Here is a 16,942-nt window from a genome sequence, read left to right on the forward strand (position 1 = left end):
CTGCAGTCGACTGCTCTCTGGCGGGTGCAGCACCTGTCTACTTCACCTGTCAGGAGCTGCCACTGCGCTGGAGAGGCCCATAGACCCCCCCAGGACTGTCACTCGGGAGCGGCTGTAACCAGCTCGCCCGGACCAAGACCCGTAACCTGGGCCTCCCGAACCATCACCCGTGTGTAAATGTTAAATTTGTTTGCTATGACCCGCTAAGAGGCAGTCATTTTTGTCTGTTATTGTTACATAAAAGGCCTGTTCTGGTGTAAATTGTGGTTCTTAATTGTAAGTATTTTAACAAATATTAAATCTTGTGAAACGCTTCCCTGATACTTCCTTTGTTGTATTTCGTTTGTTATGCATTTAAGTATTATTTCACCCTGTGGGACAATTTTTATTTAATGATTTTTATTGTTTTATATTAAATACAATTTTAGTTTAACAATTTTCCACCTTGTTTTTTGTTATGCAGAAAAGTTATAACAGTTAGTAGTATAGCGCTTTGCTGCTATCTACTGGAATAAAAGAGCATTACATCATCTGCCACACTATTACAGCACATACACCCGATAATGGTGATATTTGATAATTGCCCGCGGCACCCCTGACGATCGATCACGGCACCCCGGTTGAGAATCACTGTATTAATCCATGTCGCTCCATGAACCGTTTTCATCCAGAAGTGGAAGGAACCGGTGTCACCCCTTGGTCACATCAGCTACAAGTCACAGAGGCAAAGTGATGCGCTGCCATTCATTTTCTGTCAGAGAAGGCGTTTTAGAGCGATAAGAGACAAGGGGTCTCTATGGAGTAAGGTAGGTGGGGCCAAAATTGACAAGAAGTTGATTTTATGCAAATACTGGGTGATGTGACACTGTGAGCAGAAGCCTGAGTGAAGGCAGTGTGATGTCACCGTGACACGTTGGTTGGTCATTTGAACAAAATAAGCCAAGATGGCGGAATAGACGACAAGACAGCTGATTTTGTCAGACATTTTTTCCTCATATATTTTGTAAAAGTTGGTGAGAAATGAACACTTTTAAATCTTAAAAGGCTGATTTTGTAACCAACTGGGATGAAAAATGTCCACTTTTTGGCACAAAAACAAAGCAGACTAATTTTAACATTATTTTATTTCCTTGTGGCTGTAATTTAATCACCAAGACTCGGTGGGGGAGAGGAGCTCTCACGGTGCAGCTGTGTGTACAGAGGGAATTTTCTTCACGTTTAGAGTGTTTTGGATTTTTTTAAAAGGGACACTTTATGTGAATTTTTTTTTTTAACTAACAGGTAAGAATTTATATTTACTACGTGTATTTTATTCTGCCAGTCAATGCATTAATGGACGTATTTCGGTTGTTTGAGCCACAGAGATCAAAGCGTGTGAAAAAAGCAGCAGCTTTTTAGTTCGTAAATGACGTTCGTTAGTTTTAGTTAGATTTTTCAAAAATAGTGCCTTTAGTAGTTGTAGCTGAAATTAACTTTAAAAAGTTATACTTTAATTGCGGGCTGCTCAGTCATTGCTTTCTTATCACTGAACAGAAGCACCTTGTGCAGTCGGTCATGTGCCGCCTGTAAAATCCTTTTTGTGAGTTGTCAACACATATTTAAGTACAAAATTCCACCCGAAAGCAACATGCAGTTGTCTCATGCTGGACTCTGAGACATCTTCTGTGTTACTTTTAAAAGCATTTTCACAATGATGACAGACATTACTGCTCCCCCACTGGCAGTTAATGTTATTGCGCCTTTTCATTGTTCACACAGAGAAACGACTTCGCCTTTTTTGTTTTGATCTGCTCTGGAGTGCAGTGTCAAGCTGTTTTCGAGTAGAGAAAATGGTGGATTAGTGTGCATGAAAGTCCAAAACATATAGATAATTAGCGGTGTGTGTGTGTGTGGGATTTTAAAGGCGATGACAGTTGCCACTCTGATTGGTTTCAACTGGAAACCAATTAGTCTGCACTCTAAACTGTCTGCGCTTACCCACCTGCATGCTTTGACTGGCAGGGAAATCTGTACTATTCAGACCTGGATCCAGAGTGAAAATCTGACAGATGCATTTTTGCCCAATAATAAAATAAAAATCATGCGTGTCTTGTTATTCAATAATCTTTATTCTTTTATTCATCTTTTTCTTATCGTGCACCCGCTCTGTGGAACAGTCTTCCTGCGACCGTGAGACAGTCGGAGTTCGTGGACATTTTTAAGTCAAGACTTAAAGCCTATTTTTATTCTCTTTCTTTTGAATACTTTTTTTTATTTTTATCTGTTTTATTCTTTTACTTCTGTTTTTAATTATGTATTTGAATTTTTAAATTTTTATTTATTTATTTATTTATTTTTTAATGTTAAACTGTTCTATGTGAGGTGCCTTGAGATGGAGTTTGTTGTGATTTGGGGCTTTATAAGCCGATTAAATTGAAATTGAACAACATTTTATTGAGTCTTAAAGTAAATAAATATGAAATTGGTCCGTGGATCCTTAAACTTTGGACATAATAAACTCTACATGGTGGATCCTTGATCTCTGGACATGAATAGGAATAAACAAAATCTGTAGTTTTTGACAAAAGCATTTCCTTTCAGATATTATTGGCATGAATGTCTTTCCATATATCTGAGCTGAGCTCTTGCTGTGCTGCACGTCAGGATGTAATTTATAAAGAAATACAGCACATCTCATTTTGGGAGGAAAAAAACATTTTAGTCGATTGTAGTTTCTTGTCTGTATTACAATGTTTGTAAGAGGTGTCATTTTATTTAAAGCGGCAATTCATTTTGAAGTTATTAATTCCGACCGGACTCTGTCTCAGCAGAGAGCCGTGCAGCGTTTGGAGCTGTGCCAACGGAACGGAGGACGATTCTCGTTTCTTGACTGCAACAAGATAAGAATTCCAGTTAGTGACTTTAATCCACACAAAAGTGACTCACGATATTTTAATGGCTTTGAGAAGGGTTAAGAAACGGACTGAAGAGCAGCAAATCAAAGAGCCAATGAGCTAGTGGATTGAAGCATTGCTTCAATGGTTCAAAGTGGAGTCGCACTGCAGAAACGGTTGATTACAGACCCGCTGCAGACAAAACCCTGAATGTCCGACTTTATGTATACGTCTGTATGACTCTGAAACTCGGAAAAATCTGTATAATTTACGGACAATCCATATAGGTTGACATGTATGGTCGGAAAACCACCGAAAATGTAATTTCAATCATCGTAGAATGCCTTTCAAACATGCTGTTGTCTGAAAACTATTTATAAACCACTCACCGTTTCTTGCTGAAATAAGCGCCCAATTTTCCTCGCACAACTTTTTTCCTGGATGACATGATCATCGACTTAACTGACGCTATGTTTGTTTGATCCGGTTTGAATGTGTACACCTGCGTGGTGCATTGTGGGATCAAATCAAAAGCTGTATTCACCGCGGGGACACGTTCGGCACTATTCGGGATTATTCAAGTTTTTTTTTTTTTACCGAAGACGAACGATGCGTAAAAAAATCTAAACCGGTCTGGATCTGGGCCTGCGTTTGGTATTTATTTATTTATTTTTACCTAAGGTGACGAAGGCATAACACATAGCAGACAGAAAAAGTTCTGACTAAACCAAAGTTTGGTACTGAAACCCAGTTCCAGTTTGTCACCAGTTTCTCTACATCAGCCATAGAGAGGATGGGACGAATCTTCGCTATATTTTGCAGGTGGAAGAAAGCAGTCCTAGTAATATTTCTAATGTGGAGGCCAAAGGACAACGAAGGATCAAAAATTACCCCAAGGTTCCTCACTTTGTCAGTGTGATCACTCTCTTTTTTGAGGATGCCACAGTCACTTTAATGTACTTACTTTTCAGACACCTTGAAGGGAAAGGTGTACATGCTAGACTTTTATTCATTGACTTTTCTTTTGCTTTTAACACAGTTCAGCCCCACATTTTAGCCTCAAGACTTTTAGAACATTTTAATCTAAGTTGCAGTCTTGTGGGCTGGATTCTAAGCTTCCTCACTAACAGGAAACAAAAAGTTAGAGTAAATGGGGTCTTGTCTGATCAGACCCAGTCCTCCACCAGGTCACCACAAGGTAGTGCTATCTCTACACTTTTGTACATTTTATACACTGATCTCTGCAGAAGTTGGAGGGATGGGAGGACTATTCTTAAGTATGCAGATGACACTGTTATTGTCAGCCTGCTACAGGACAATGAGGTTGGCCACGGTCCTGTTTTAGATGATTTCTTGGACTGGTGTGAGAAGTCTTTCCTACAGATAAATGTATTGAAGACTAAAGATATGGTCATTGACTTTAGGAAGGGTGCCCACAAACATGGAGCAACTCTCCTAAAAGGTCAGGCTGTAGAAACTGTGAGCACCTATAAATATCTGGGTACTGTCATTAATGACAAACTCACCTTTGAGTCTAATTGTGAAGTGGTATGTAAAAGAGGAAACCAGCGCTTGTTCTGTCTTAGAAAACTGGCATCCTTTCACATTGACAAATCACTGTTAACTATGTTTTATCGTTGTTATATTGAATCTGTTTTATCTTTCTGTCTGGTGTCATGGTTTGGAAATTTGTCAGTTAAAAACAAAAACAGTCTGAATCAGATTGTAAAATGGGCGAGCAAAATCTTTGGAGGAGAGTCTCAGTTGTATCCAGCCTCTCTGTACATGAGGCAGGTCCAGAGATTGGCTGAGGCAGTTCTAAAGGACGCCTCACATCATCTTTTTGATCAGTTTGAACTGCTCCCTTCAGGACAGAGGTATAAAGCTCCTTCCTGCAGAACTAAGCGCTACAAGAGCACTTTTATTCCTGCTGCTATTAGTGCTCTTAACAGATGACTTTGAATGTATATTTAATTTATTTGCTACTTTGTATAGAGATGGCAGGCACATTGTGACTTTCTTCTGGATCCCATGCTATTGGTCTGTACTTGCACTGCTCATTGTATTTTTATTATATTTATTGTATTTTTTATCAGTATTTATGTGTTTATGTGATTGTTATGAATGTAGTGACTCACTGCCAAACCAAATTTACCTTTTGGTACAAATAAAGTAACTTTGAACCTTGATGTATGACACACGAGCCGAGGCTGAGCGTTAACTGGTCAAATTGATGCCCATGTCTCACTGGACCAAGAACCATCATTTCAGTCTTATCAGAGTTTAAAAGTAGGAAGTTTCTAGACATCCAACTTCTCACTGCTGCAAGGCAATCTTCTAAGGATTTTATGTGAATGAGATTACCAGCAGTTATTGGCATGTATAACTGAGTATCATCTGCATAGCAGTGAAAGGTAATCCCAAAACGCTGCAATATGTGCCCAAGGGGTGCAATATAAAGGGAGAAAAGCAGGGGGCCTTAATCAGACCCCTGTGGAACCCCAAATTTCATGTCACTAAGGTTAGAGGTAGTGTTACTGTACAAAACAAAGTGAGAACGACTGGTCAAGTATGACGTCAAGTACATCCATGTTTATCCCAACACAAATCCTTGGATGACTCGGGAGGTGCGGAACCTGCTCCAGGAGAGGAACTCCGCCTTCAGGTGTGGTGATGGGGAGCAGTACAGCGCTGCCAGAGCCAACCTGAAGAAGGTGATCAGACGTGCCAAGACAGCTTATAGGAGGCGAATAGACCTCCTTGGGATAGCTTGGGATCTGGTGTCATGTCCAATGATAATAATAAATTCTATTCTATTCTAGATATAGCAACTTCTGATCAATCCATATCAATTTCAGACTTAAAATAATGTACCGAGTTAAGCCCCAGCCATTTCAGGTTAAACCATGGCCACTTCTGGTTTAGGCCCCTCCCATTACGAGTAGAGATACGGATACAGATAGTGGTGTACTCGCTCATCCCTAACTTCAACTATGAGAGACAAAATGAGATAAAAACTCCAGGAAATGACATTGTAGGATTTTTAAATAATTTATTTGTAAATTATGGTAGAAAATAAGTATTTGGTCAGTAATAAAAGTTCAGCTCAATACTTTGTAACATAATCTTTGTTGGCAATGACAGAGGTCAAACATTTCCTGTAAGTCTTCACCAGGTTTGCGCACACTGTAGCTGGTATTTTGGTCCATTCTTCCATGCAGATCCCCTCCAGAGCAGTGATGTTTTGGGGCTGTTGCTAGGCAACACAGACTTTCAACTCCCTCCACAAATTTTCTATGGGGTTGAGGTCTGGAGACTGGCTAGTCCACTCCAGAACCTTGAAATGCTTTTTATGGAGCCACTCCTTTGTTGCCAGAGCGGTGTGTTTGGGATCATTGTCATGCTGGAAGACCCAGCCACATTGCATCTTCAATGCTCTCACTGATGGAAGGAGGTTTTGGCTTACAGTCTCACAATACATGGCCACGTTCATTCTTTCCTTAACACGGATCAGTTGTCCTGTCCCCTTTGCAGAAAAACAGCCCCAAAGCATGATGTTTCCATCCCCATGCTTCACAGTAGGTATGCTGTTCTTGGGATGCAACTCAGCATTCGTCTTCCTCCAAACATGACTAGTTGAATTTTTACTAAAAAGTTCTATTTTGGTTTCATCTCACCACATGATATTTTCCCAATCCTCTTCTGGATCATCCATATGCTCTCTGGCAAACTTCAGATGGGCCTGGACATGTACTGGCTTAAGCAGGGGGACATGCCTGGCACCTCTCTGCATAATGTGTGGCCTTTGTTACTTTGGTCCCAGCTCTCTGCAGGTCATTCATCAGGTCCCTCCGTGTAGTTCTGGGATTTTTGTTCACCATTCATGATCATTTTGACCCCACAGGATGAGATCTTGCGTGGAGCCCCAGATCGAGGGAGATTATCAATGGTCTTGTATGTCTTCCATTTTCTTACAATTGCTGCCACAGTTGATTTATTCACACCAACCTGCTTGACTATTGTAGATTCACTCTTCCCAGCCTGGTGCACATCTACAATTTTCTTCCTGGTGTCCTTTGACAGCTCTTTGGTCTTGGCCATGGTTGAGTTTGGAGTCCTACTGTTTGAGGCTGTGGATAGGTGTCTATACAGATAACGAGTTCCAACAGATGCCATTAATACAGGTAACAGGTGGAGGACAGAAGAGCTTCTTAAAGAAGTTGTTACAGGTCTGTGAGAACCAGAAATCTTGCTTGTTTGTGGTTGACCAAATACTTATTTTCCACCATAATTTACAAATAAATTCTTTAAAAATCCTACAATGTGATTTCCTGGAATTTTTTTTTTCTCATTTTGTCTCTCATAGTTGAAGTGTACCTATGTTGAAAATACAGACCTCTCTCATCTTTCTAAGTAGGAGAACTTGCACAGTCAGGGGCTGACTAAATACTTTTTTACCCCACTGTAGTAAGTGGAGCGATATATTAAAAAATAATAATAATAACTGCTTGGAAAGGGTCTGTTTTCGTAATGCTCAAACAGACTAGGTGGCTCATTATATGCCAGGGTACCTCAACGTTGACACGTGCACACAAGATGCTGCAACCCAAACTGTGATCAGGTCTATTGGTGCAGTTTTGATGCATACGCCATCATGGGCTAACCGGTGTCACAGCCATATAATAATCAGGTTTATATTTGCACTGCAAGGCTTACACCTTACTTTTTGTTGTATACGTTACAATGACAACAAAAAAATCTGTGTATTAAGATTGCCTTATTTTTCAAAGGCTGTCATAGTTGTTGTGATTTATGATTTTTTTTGTTTTGTTTATTTTGTTTTGTTTTACTAGTTTGGTAGGTCCTGTGAAAAGGGAAACTCATACAGTCAAGCAAATAAGTATTTGATCCAATGTTGATTTTGCAAGTTGTCCCATCTACAAAGAATGGAGAGGTCTGTAATTTTTATTATAGGTACACTTCAACTGTGAGAGACAGAGTAAAAAAAAAAAATCTGAAAAATTTACATTGTTTGATTTTTAAATAATTAATTTGCATTTTATTGCATGAAGTAAATATTTGGTCACCGACCAACCAGCAAGAATTCTGTCTATTACCGAGCCGTTAGTTTTCCTTTAAGAAGCCCTCCTATTCTGCACTCTTTACCTGTATTAATTGCACCTGTTTGAACTTGTTACCTGTATAAAAGACCTGTCCACACACTCAGTCAATCACACTCCAACCTATCCACCATGGCCATGACCAAAGAGCTGTCTAAGGACACCAGGGACAAAATTGTAGACCTGCACAAGGTTAGGATGGACTACAGGACAATAGGCAAGCAGCTTGGTGAGAAGGCAGCAACTGTTGGCATAATTATTAGAAAATTGAATAAACACAAGATGACTGTCAATCTTCCCCAGTTATGGGCCCTATGCAAGATCACACCTCGTAGGGTAAGGATGATTCTGAGAAAGTCCAGAACAACCCAGGAGGACCTGGTTGATGACCTGAAGAGAGCTGGCACCACAGTCACAATGATTACATTAGTAACACACGATGCCCTCATGGTTTAAAAGCCTGCAGGGCAGCAAGGTCCCCCTGCTCAGGCCAGCACATGTCCAGGCCTGTTTGAAGTTCGCCAGTGACCATCTGCATGATCCAGAGGAGGCATAGGAGAAGGTCCTGTGGTCAGATGAGACTAAAATAGAGCTTTTTGGTATCAGCTCCACTTGCCGTGTTTGGAGGATGAGAACAACCCCAAGAACATCGTCCCAACCATGAAGCATGGGGGTGGAAACATCATTTTTGGGGGTGCTCTTCTGCAAAGGGGACAGGACGAATGATCCGTGTTAAGGGAAGAATGAACGGAGCCGTGTATTATGAGATTTTAAGCAAAAACCTCCTTCTGTCAATGAGAGCACTGAAGATGCAACGTAGCTGGGTCTTCCAGCATGACAGTGACCCCAAACACACAGCCAGGGCAACTAAGGAGTGGCTCCGTAAGAAGCATTTCAAGGTCCTGGAGTGGCCGAGCCAGTCTCCAGACCTGAACGCAATAGAAAATGTTTGGAGGGAGCTGAAACTCGAAACCTGAAAGATCTGGAGAAGATCTGTATGAAGGAGTGGACCAAAATCCCTGATGCAGTATGTAAACATGGTCAGCAACTACAGGAAATGTCTGAGCTCTGTAACTGCAAACAAAGGTTTCTGTACCAAATATTAAGGTCTATTTTTCTATTATATTAAATATTTATTTCATGTAATGAAATAAATATTTAAATGTAAATTACTTAAAAATCATACAATGTGATTTTCAGTTTTTTTTTTTTGTTTGGTTTTTTGTTTTTGTTTTGTTTTTTAGATTCTGTCTCTCACAGTTGAAGTGCATCTATCATAACAATTACAGACTTCTCCATTCTTCATAGGTGGGAAAACTTTCAAAATTGTGGATGGATCAAATACTTATTTGACTCACTGTGTGTTAACGGATTACGTATAACAGTCAGGAGGTGCTGAACAATCTACAAGGAATCTTCAGCTCCAATTAGGCTTACGTATTGACTTGATTAAATGCCTGACCTTAAATTGGGACCTCCCTCATTTAATTGCCGGGTCAAAACTTCATCTGAAAAAATAAATGCCTGCCTTAAGTAAGTGCCGGGCATTATATGCATGAAAAAGGTTTACATTTGGTCGAGTTTACATTTGGTCTTTTTTCTAAGTCCACTGCAGAAGTGGTACCTTAAAATCCCAAAGCCTGTTTTATGCTTCTGCAATTCTGCAACATGTGTGTGACCCTTTTGAAGTTCTCTGTCATGTTGGTGGCCATCATATTGCAATTCACAGCAGGAACAGTAGCCTTTTCGGGATCAATTTGTCCCTCAGTGCGCTCCACTTCTTTATACAGTCATCAACCTCCAAACTAACATGACGGTATGTGCAATTTTCCTCTGTCAATTGCTGGTCATTTGCTCATCTTTGTTAGTTTTTAGACTCCGTCCTGTGAAGTTGATCACATTTGTAGATTTTTCTGCAAAATCTATTTGATCCATGAATGAAATGTTATCACCAGGCGCACTGCAAAAACCTTATAAATATGACTGGAGATGAATGAGTGAAACCGAAAAACTGACCAATCACAGCCTTTGCAATCTCCATTGTTTAACAGGTGCCCGTCAGGGTTCACAGCCACACAGAGGACTCTGATCTAAAGGCCAGGTCACACTGCACTAACGAAGGATACTGAAGCCAAAACGAAACAAGAAATCTGGACTTGCATTGACTTTCGGAGAGATCGTTCAACAGTTGTCCAGCTTCGTTCCTGCAGCTGGCGCTTTGTCAGAATTTGTTGAACAAATGTGACTGTTGAACAAATGTGAACAAATCCCAAAGACAACTTCAATTTGTCCGTATTCCGTTTTGCTTTCTTTCTTGATGGTTCCTCATCGTTTGTGTAGTTCCCGTACCATCAGCATTCTGTTTGACTGTCGTCCAACTTTGTCCAACCTCCCAAGTCCGACGTCTTGCACGAACACTGACGATATCTGAACGGATCAATAACTGAAGATCCAACGAGCTGAAAGTGACCCGTCCATGTGTGGGACAAAAAGCAACGTTGTCTCACAGAAACAATAGCGGCAAGAACAGATTATCAACTACTGTCACTACGCACGTTCCAGCTGTTTGTGGCTGGAGAGGCTGTGTGCACACGCAAGTGGCTGTACAAAACAAATGGCTGTGCGCACATTCACAAGCTGTCTGTGGCTTGAATGTTCCTGCTACAGACAGCATGCAAACGCACGTGTGTGCACATGTTGTTTTTGTGAAGACCTGTCAAGACAACTCTCGTGCCTGAAGCTGCTGTGGAGAGCGCACGTTGGCTGCAGAAATGTCCACAAGCTGGCGCTCGGTCTGATACCCGCTTTCAAGTTATGTCATCATGAATGTTTTATTTTGATTTTGTTTAAAGCGTCAAGGTTGCCGTTCGCTTCATTTTCTTTTATTTCGGTTTTATTTCATTCCTTTATGCGCTCTGGACTTGCAGGCTTTTCAGTGATGGGAGAAGTGCAGGCTCATTCGTCCACTTTTTCTCAACATTTTGTGACTTTGTGACTTTTTTCCTTTGTTCAGCTGTCGCCATGTGACTGGGCCCTAAAGTGTTTGGCTTCAGTTCACCACACCCACGGATATGTGTGAAACTTAAAACCATATTACAGTGCAGGCAGCAAGTACCATTTTCTTAATAATCCCCGGCCTTGAATTACCGCCTGTCTCCTTTAGTTTAGTGCCTCATTTAATGAAGGAAATACAGTATCCACTTTCCTCAAATTAGCTAGTGTCAGTGCTGAACTTCATTTTGTACCTCTGTTGCAACTGGGCACGTCCAAACTGCCCTGTCTGATACATGCAAGGGGTTTTTAATCAAAATACATTGCGGTGGGGTGGGATGTTTTGTCTGATGTAAGTGAAAATCTGTTGTACAAAATCCAGTATATATGGTGTTTATTACATGGAAAACCATACAAATGTATTGGGACTTCTGCTTTATTTGCGTTGCAGGCATCCATTTCAAAATGAGCAAATATTTGCACAAAAACAATAAAGTTTATCAGTTTGAACATTAAATATCTTGTCTTTGTGGTGTATTCAACTGAATATAGTTTGAAGAGGATTTGCAAATCATTGTATTCTGTTTTTATTTACATTTTACACAACATCTCAATTTCATTGGAATTTGGGTTGTAGAGAATAATAATAATACAATAGCATGCTTTTGGAGTGCGGTATGCATTTTCTGAGTCCCTCTGTCCATGTCCAGTCGCTCGTAACTCGGACGAATATCTGTCATTCTGTATACATATACAGTATATAGAAATATATATATGTCACTGGACTCTGATGGTATCTCTCTCCAAAATTCCCTTCTGAATCTGGTGAAATTTAACAAGCATTAATTTCATAATTCTCAATAACCAGGACAAGTGATTCCTACCCAGGAACGTGTGATGTGAAGTGTCCTCCACATCTTCACCATTGAACTCTGGTGGTTGGCTCTCACTGCGGTATTGTATCACTTCCTGTTCCGGAGCACAGCTGTGTTTTGCTGTATCTGTTAAATCTGCGCAGTTAGATTGATCTAGTTATCTAGATTACGATTTGTTTCCCAGTGTAATCTTTACGTGCCTTAACTAAAGCACTCCTTGAGAAATGTTTTGAGAAATGTGAAGTTAGCGACACCAGCAACCATAGTCAATTGTCTTCCGGGGGCCAGAGCAGGCGACATTGAAGGAAATTTGAAACTGCTGGCTTTTTGGCTCTCTGTTGGGACTGTTTACACAGAGACTGCTACCTGCTGCTTTGGACTTGAATTAACAGTCTTTTTCAAGACTTTTTTACTTTTTTACCTTTTTACTTTTTTTTTTACTTTTTTACTGTGCTCCAACGCCTAAGGAAGACCTCTAACGGTCGAAACATCGCGACGGAGCACTTTTATCAGCTAACTTTCATCAGCGTTGGCAAGCTAACTAGCTTGCTAACGCTTTCGTTTTTCTTTTTTTTTTTTTTTTTTCTCTTTTAGCACTGTTGTCGTGCGTTATCTGTGCTGCTCCACAGCGTGTTTAGTTGATTTTTATTTTATTTTAGCACCGTTGTCGTGCGTTCGCTGTTGTCGTGCGTTGCCTGTGCTGCTTCATGGCCTGTTTGGTGCCTTGATTGGGGCACTCCTTCTGCTGAATCACCTTTAAATTATTTACACATTATTCACTTTGTGTGTTTTTAGGAATCCGCTAGGTTGCGTAGCTACTAGCTCTTAGCCGATTTAGCATGGCGGCTTCTCCTGTCTCACCCGCACTTTTCTGCTCTAGGTGTGAAATGTTTAGTTATTCCTCGGCCTCCTTTAGCAGTAACGGTACTTGTAATAAGTGCAGCTTATTCGTAGCTTTGGAGGCCAGGCTGGGCGAATTGGAGACTCGGCTCCGCACCGTGGAAAATTCTACAGCTAGCCAGGCCCCTGTAGTCGGTGCGGACCAAGGTAGCTTAGCCGCCGCTAGTTCCCCCCTGGCAGATCCCGAGCAGTCGGGAAAGCAGGCTGACTGGGTGACTGTGAGGAGGAAGCGTAGCCCTAAACAGAAGCCCCCGTGTACACTGTCAACCCGTTCACATCTCTAACCGTTTTTCCCCACTCGACGATACACTCGCCGAGGATCAAACTCTGGTTATTGGCGACTCTGTTTTGAGAAATGTGAAGTTAGCGACACCAGCAACCATTGTCAATTGTCTTCCGGGGGCCAGAGCAGGCGACATCGAAGGACATTTGAAATTGCTGGCTAAGGCTAAGCGTAAATTTGGTAAGATTGTAATTCACGTCGGCAGTAATGACACTCGGTTACGCCAATCGGAGGTCACTAAAATTAACATTAAATCGGTGTGTAACTTTGCAAAAACAATGTCGGACTCTGTAGTTTTCTCTGGGCCCCTCCCCAATCGGACCGGGAGTGACATGTTTAGCCGCATGTTCTCCTTGAATTGCTGGCTGTCTGAGTGGTGTCCAAAAAATGAGGTGGGCTTCATTGATAATTGGCAAAGCTTCTGGGGAAAACCTGGTCTTGTTAGGAGAGACGGCATCCATCCCACTTTAGATGGAGCAGCTCTCATTTCTAGAAATCTGGCCAATTTTCTTGGATCCTCCAAACTGTGACTGTCCAGCGTTGGGACCAGGAGGCAGAGCTGTGGTCTTATACACCTCTCTGCAGCTTCTCTCCCCCTGCCATCCCCTCGTTGTCCCATCCCCGTAGAGACGGTGCCTGCTCCCAGACCACCAATAACCAGCAAAAATCTATTTAAGCATAAAAATTCAAAAAGAAAAAATAATATAGCACCTTCAATTGCACCACAGACTAAAACAGTTAAATGTGGTCTATTAAACATTAGGTCTCTCTCTTCTAAGTCCCTGTTGGTAAATGATATAATAGTTGATCAACGTATTGATTTATTCTGCCTAACAGAAACCTGGTTACAGCAGGATGAATATGTTAGTTTAAATGAGTCAACACCCCCGAGTCACACTAACTGTCAGAATGCTCGTAGCACGGGCCGTGGCGGAGGATTAGCAGCAATCTTCCATTCCAGCTTATTAATTAATCAAAAACCTAGACAGAGCTTTAATTCATTTGAAAGCTTGTCTCTTAGTCTTGTCCATCCAAATTGGAAGTCCCAAAAAACAGTTTTATTTGTTATTATCTATCGTCCACCTGGTCGTTACTGTGAGTTTCTCTGTGAATTTTCAGACCTTTTGTCTGACTTAGTGCTTAGCTCAGATAAGATAATTATAGTGGGCGATTTTAATATCCACACAGATGCTGAGAATGACAGCCTCAACACTGCATTTAATCTATTATTAGACTCTATCGGCTTTGCTCAAAAAGTAAATGAGTCCACCCACCACTTTAATCATATCTTAGATCTTGTTCTGACTTATGGTATGGAAATAGAAGACTTAACAGTATTCCCTGAAAACTCCCTTCTGTCTGATCATTTTTTAATAACATTTACATTTACTCTGATGGACTACCCAGCAGTGGGGAATAAGTTTCATTACACTAGACGTCTTTCAGAAAGCGCTGTAACTAGGTTTAAGGATATGATTCCTTCTTTATGTTCTCTAATGCCATATACCAACACAGTGCAGAGTAGCTACCTAAACTCTGTAAGTGAGATAGAGTATCTCGTCAATAGTTTTACATACTCATTGAAGACAACTTTGGATGCTGTAGCTCCTCTGAAAAAGAGAGCTTTAAATCAGAAGTGCCTGACTCCGTAGTATAACTCACAAACTCGTAGCTTAAAGCAGATAACCCGTAAGTTGGAGAGGAAATGGCGTCTCACTAATTTAGAAGATCTTCACTTAGCCTGGAAAAAGAGTCTGTTGCTCTATAAAAAAGCCCTCCGTAAAGCTAGGACATCTTTCTACTCATCACTAATTGAAGAAAATAAGAACAACCCCAGGTTTCTTTTCAGCACTGTAGCCAGGCTGACAAAGAGTCAGAGCTCTATTGAGCTGAGTATTCCATTAACTTTAACTAGTAATGACTTCATGACTTTCTTTGCTAACAAAATTTTAACTATTAGAGAAAAAATTACTCATAACCATCCCAAAGACGTATCGTTATCTTTGGCTGCTTTCAGTGATGCCGGTATTTGGTTAGACTCTTTCTCTCCGAGTTATTTTCATTAGTTACTTCATCCAAACCATCAACATGTTTATTAGACCCCATTCCTACCAGGCTGCTCAAGGAAGCCCTACCATTATTTAATGCTTCGATCTTAAATATGATCAATCTATCTTTGTTAGTTGGCTATGTACCACAGGCTTTTAAGGTGGCAGTAATTAAACCATTACTTAAAAAGCCATCACTTGACCCAGCTATCTTAGCTACTTATAGGCCAATCTCCAACCTTCCTTTTCTCTCAAAAATTCTTGAAAGGGTAGTTGTAAAACAGCTAACTGATCATCTGCAGAGGAATGGTCTATTTGAAGAGTTTCAGTCAGGTTTTAGAATTCATCATAGTACAGAAACAGCATTAGTGAAGGTTACAAATGATCTTCTTATGGCCTCGGACAGTGGACTCATCTCTGTGCTTGTTCTGTTAGACCTCAGTGCTGCTTTTGATACTGTTGACCATAAAATTTTATTACAGAGATTAGAGCATGCCATAGGTATTAAAGGCACTGCGCTGCGGTGGTTTGAATCATATTTGTCTAATAGATTACAATTTGTTCATGTAAATGGGGAATCTTCTTCACAGACTAAAGTTAATTATGGAGTTCCACAAGGTTCTGTGCTAGGACCAATTTTATTCACTTTATACATGCTTCCCTTAGGCAGTATTATTAGACGGTATTGCTTAAATTTTCATTGTTACGCAGATGATACCCAGCTTTATCTATCCATGAAGCCAGAGGACACACACCAATTAGCTAAACTGCAGGATTGTCTTACAGACATAAAGACATGGATGACCTCTAATTTCCTGCTTTTAAACTCAGATAAAACTGAAGTTATTGTACTTGGCCCCACAAATCTTAGAAACATGGTGTCTAACCAGATCCTTACTCTGGATGGCATTACCCTGACCTCTAGTAATACTGTGAGAAATCTTGGAGTCATTTTTGATCAGGATATGTCATTCAAAGCGCATATTAAACAAATATGTAGGACTGCTTTTTTGCATTTACGCAATATCTCTAAAATCAGAAAGGTCTTGTCTCAGAGTGATGCTGAAAAACTAATTCATGCATTTATTTCCTCTAGGCTGGACTATTGTAATTCATTATTATCAGGTTGTCCTAAAAGTTCCCTAAAAAGCCTTCAGTTAATTCAAAATGCTGCAGCTAGAGTACTAACGGGGACTAGAAGGAGAGAGCATATCTCACCCATATTGGCCTCTCTTCATTGGCTTCCTGTTAATTCTAGAATAGAATTTAAAATTCTTCTTCTTACTTATAAGGTTTTGAATAATCAGGTCCCATCTTATCTTAGGGACCTCGTAGTAGCATATCACCCCAATAGAGCGCTTCGCTCTCAGACTGCAGGCTTACTTGTAGTTCCTAGGGTTTGTAAGAGTAGAATGGGAGGCAGAGCCTTCAGCTTTCAGGCTCCTCTCCTGTGGAACCAGCTCCCAATTCAGATCAGGGAGACAGACACCCTCTCTACTTTTAAGATTAGGCTTAAAACTTTCCTTTTTGCTAAAGCTTATAGTTAGGGCTGGATCAGGTGACCCTGAACCATCCCTTAGTTATGCTGCTATAGACGTAGACTGCTGGGGGGTTCCCATGATGCACTGTTTCTTTCTCTTTTTGCTCTGTATGCACCACTCTGCATTTAATCATTAGTGATCGATCTGTGCTCCCCTCCACAGCATGTCTTTTTCCTGGTTCTCTCCCTCAGCCCCAACCAGTCCCAGCAGAAGACTTCCCCTCCCTGAGCCTGGTTCTGCTGGAGGTTTCTTCCTGTTAAAAAGGGAGTTTTTCCTTCCCACTGTAGCCAAGTGCTTGCTCACAGGGGGTC

General features: G+C 40.8%; 1 protein-coding gene across 1 annotated transcript in view; it reads left to right on the forward strand.

Moving 5' to 3' along the window:
• Positions 1-16,942, forward strand: part of LOC117510106 (nuclear receptor subfamily 6 group A member 1-A-like) — a 134,000-nt gene that overhangs the window by 84,205 nt on the left and 32,853 nt on the right. The gene's annotated exons all lie outside the window — the stretch shown is intronic.

Source organism: Thalassophryne amazonica, chromosome 5, assembly GCF_902500255.1.
Source record: "Thalassophryne amazonica chromosome 5, fThaAma1.1, whole genome shotgun sequence".
In the NCBI taxonomy this organism is placed as follows: domain Eukaryota; kingdom Metazoa; phylum Chordata; class Actinopteri; order Batrachoidiformes; family Batrachoididae; genus Thalassophryne; species Thalassophryne amazonica.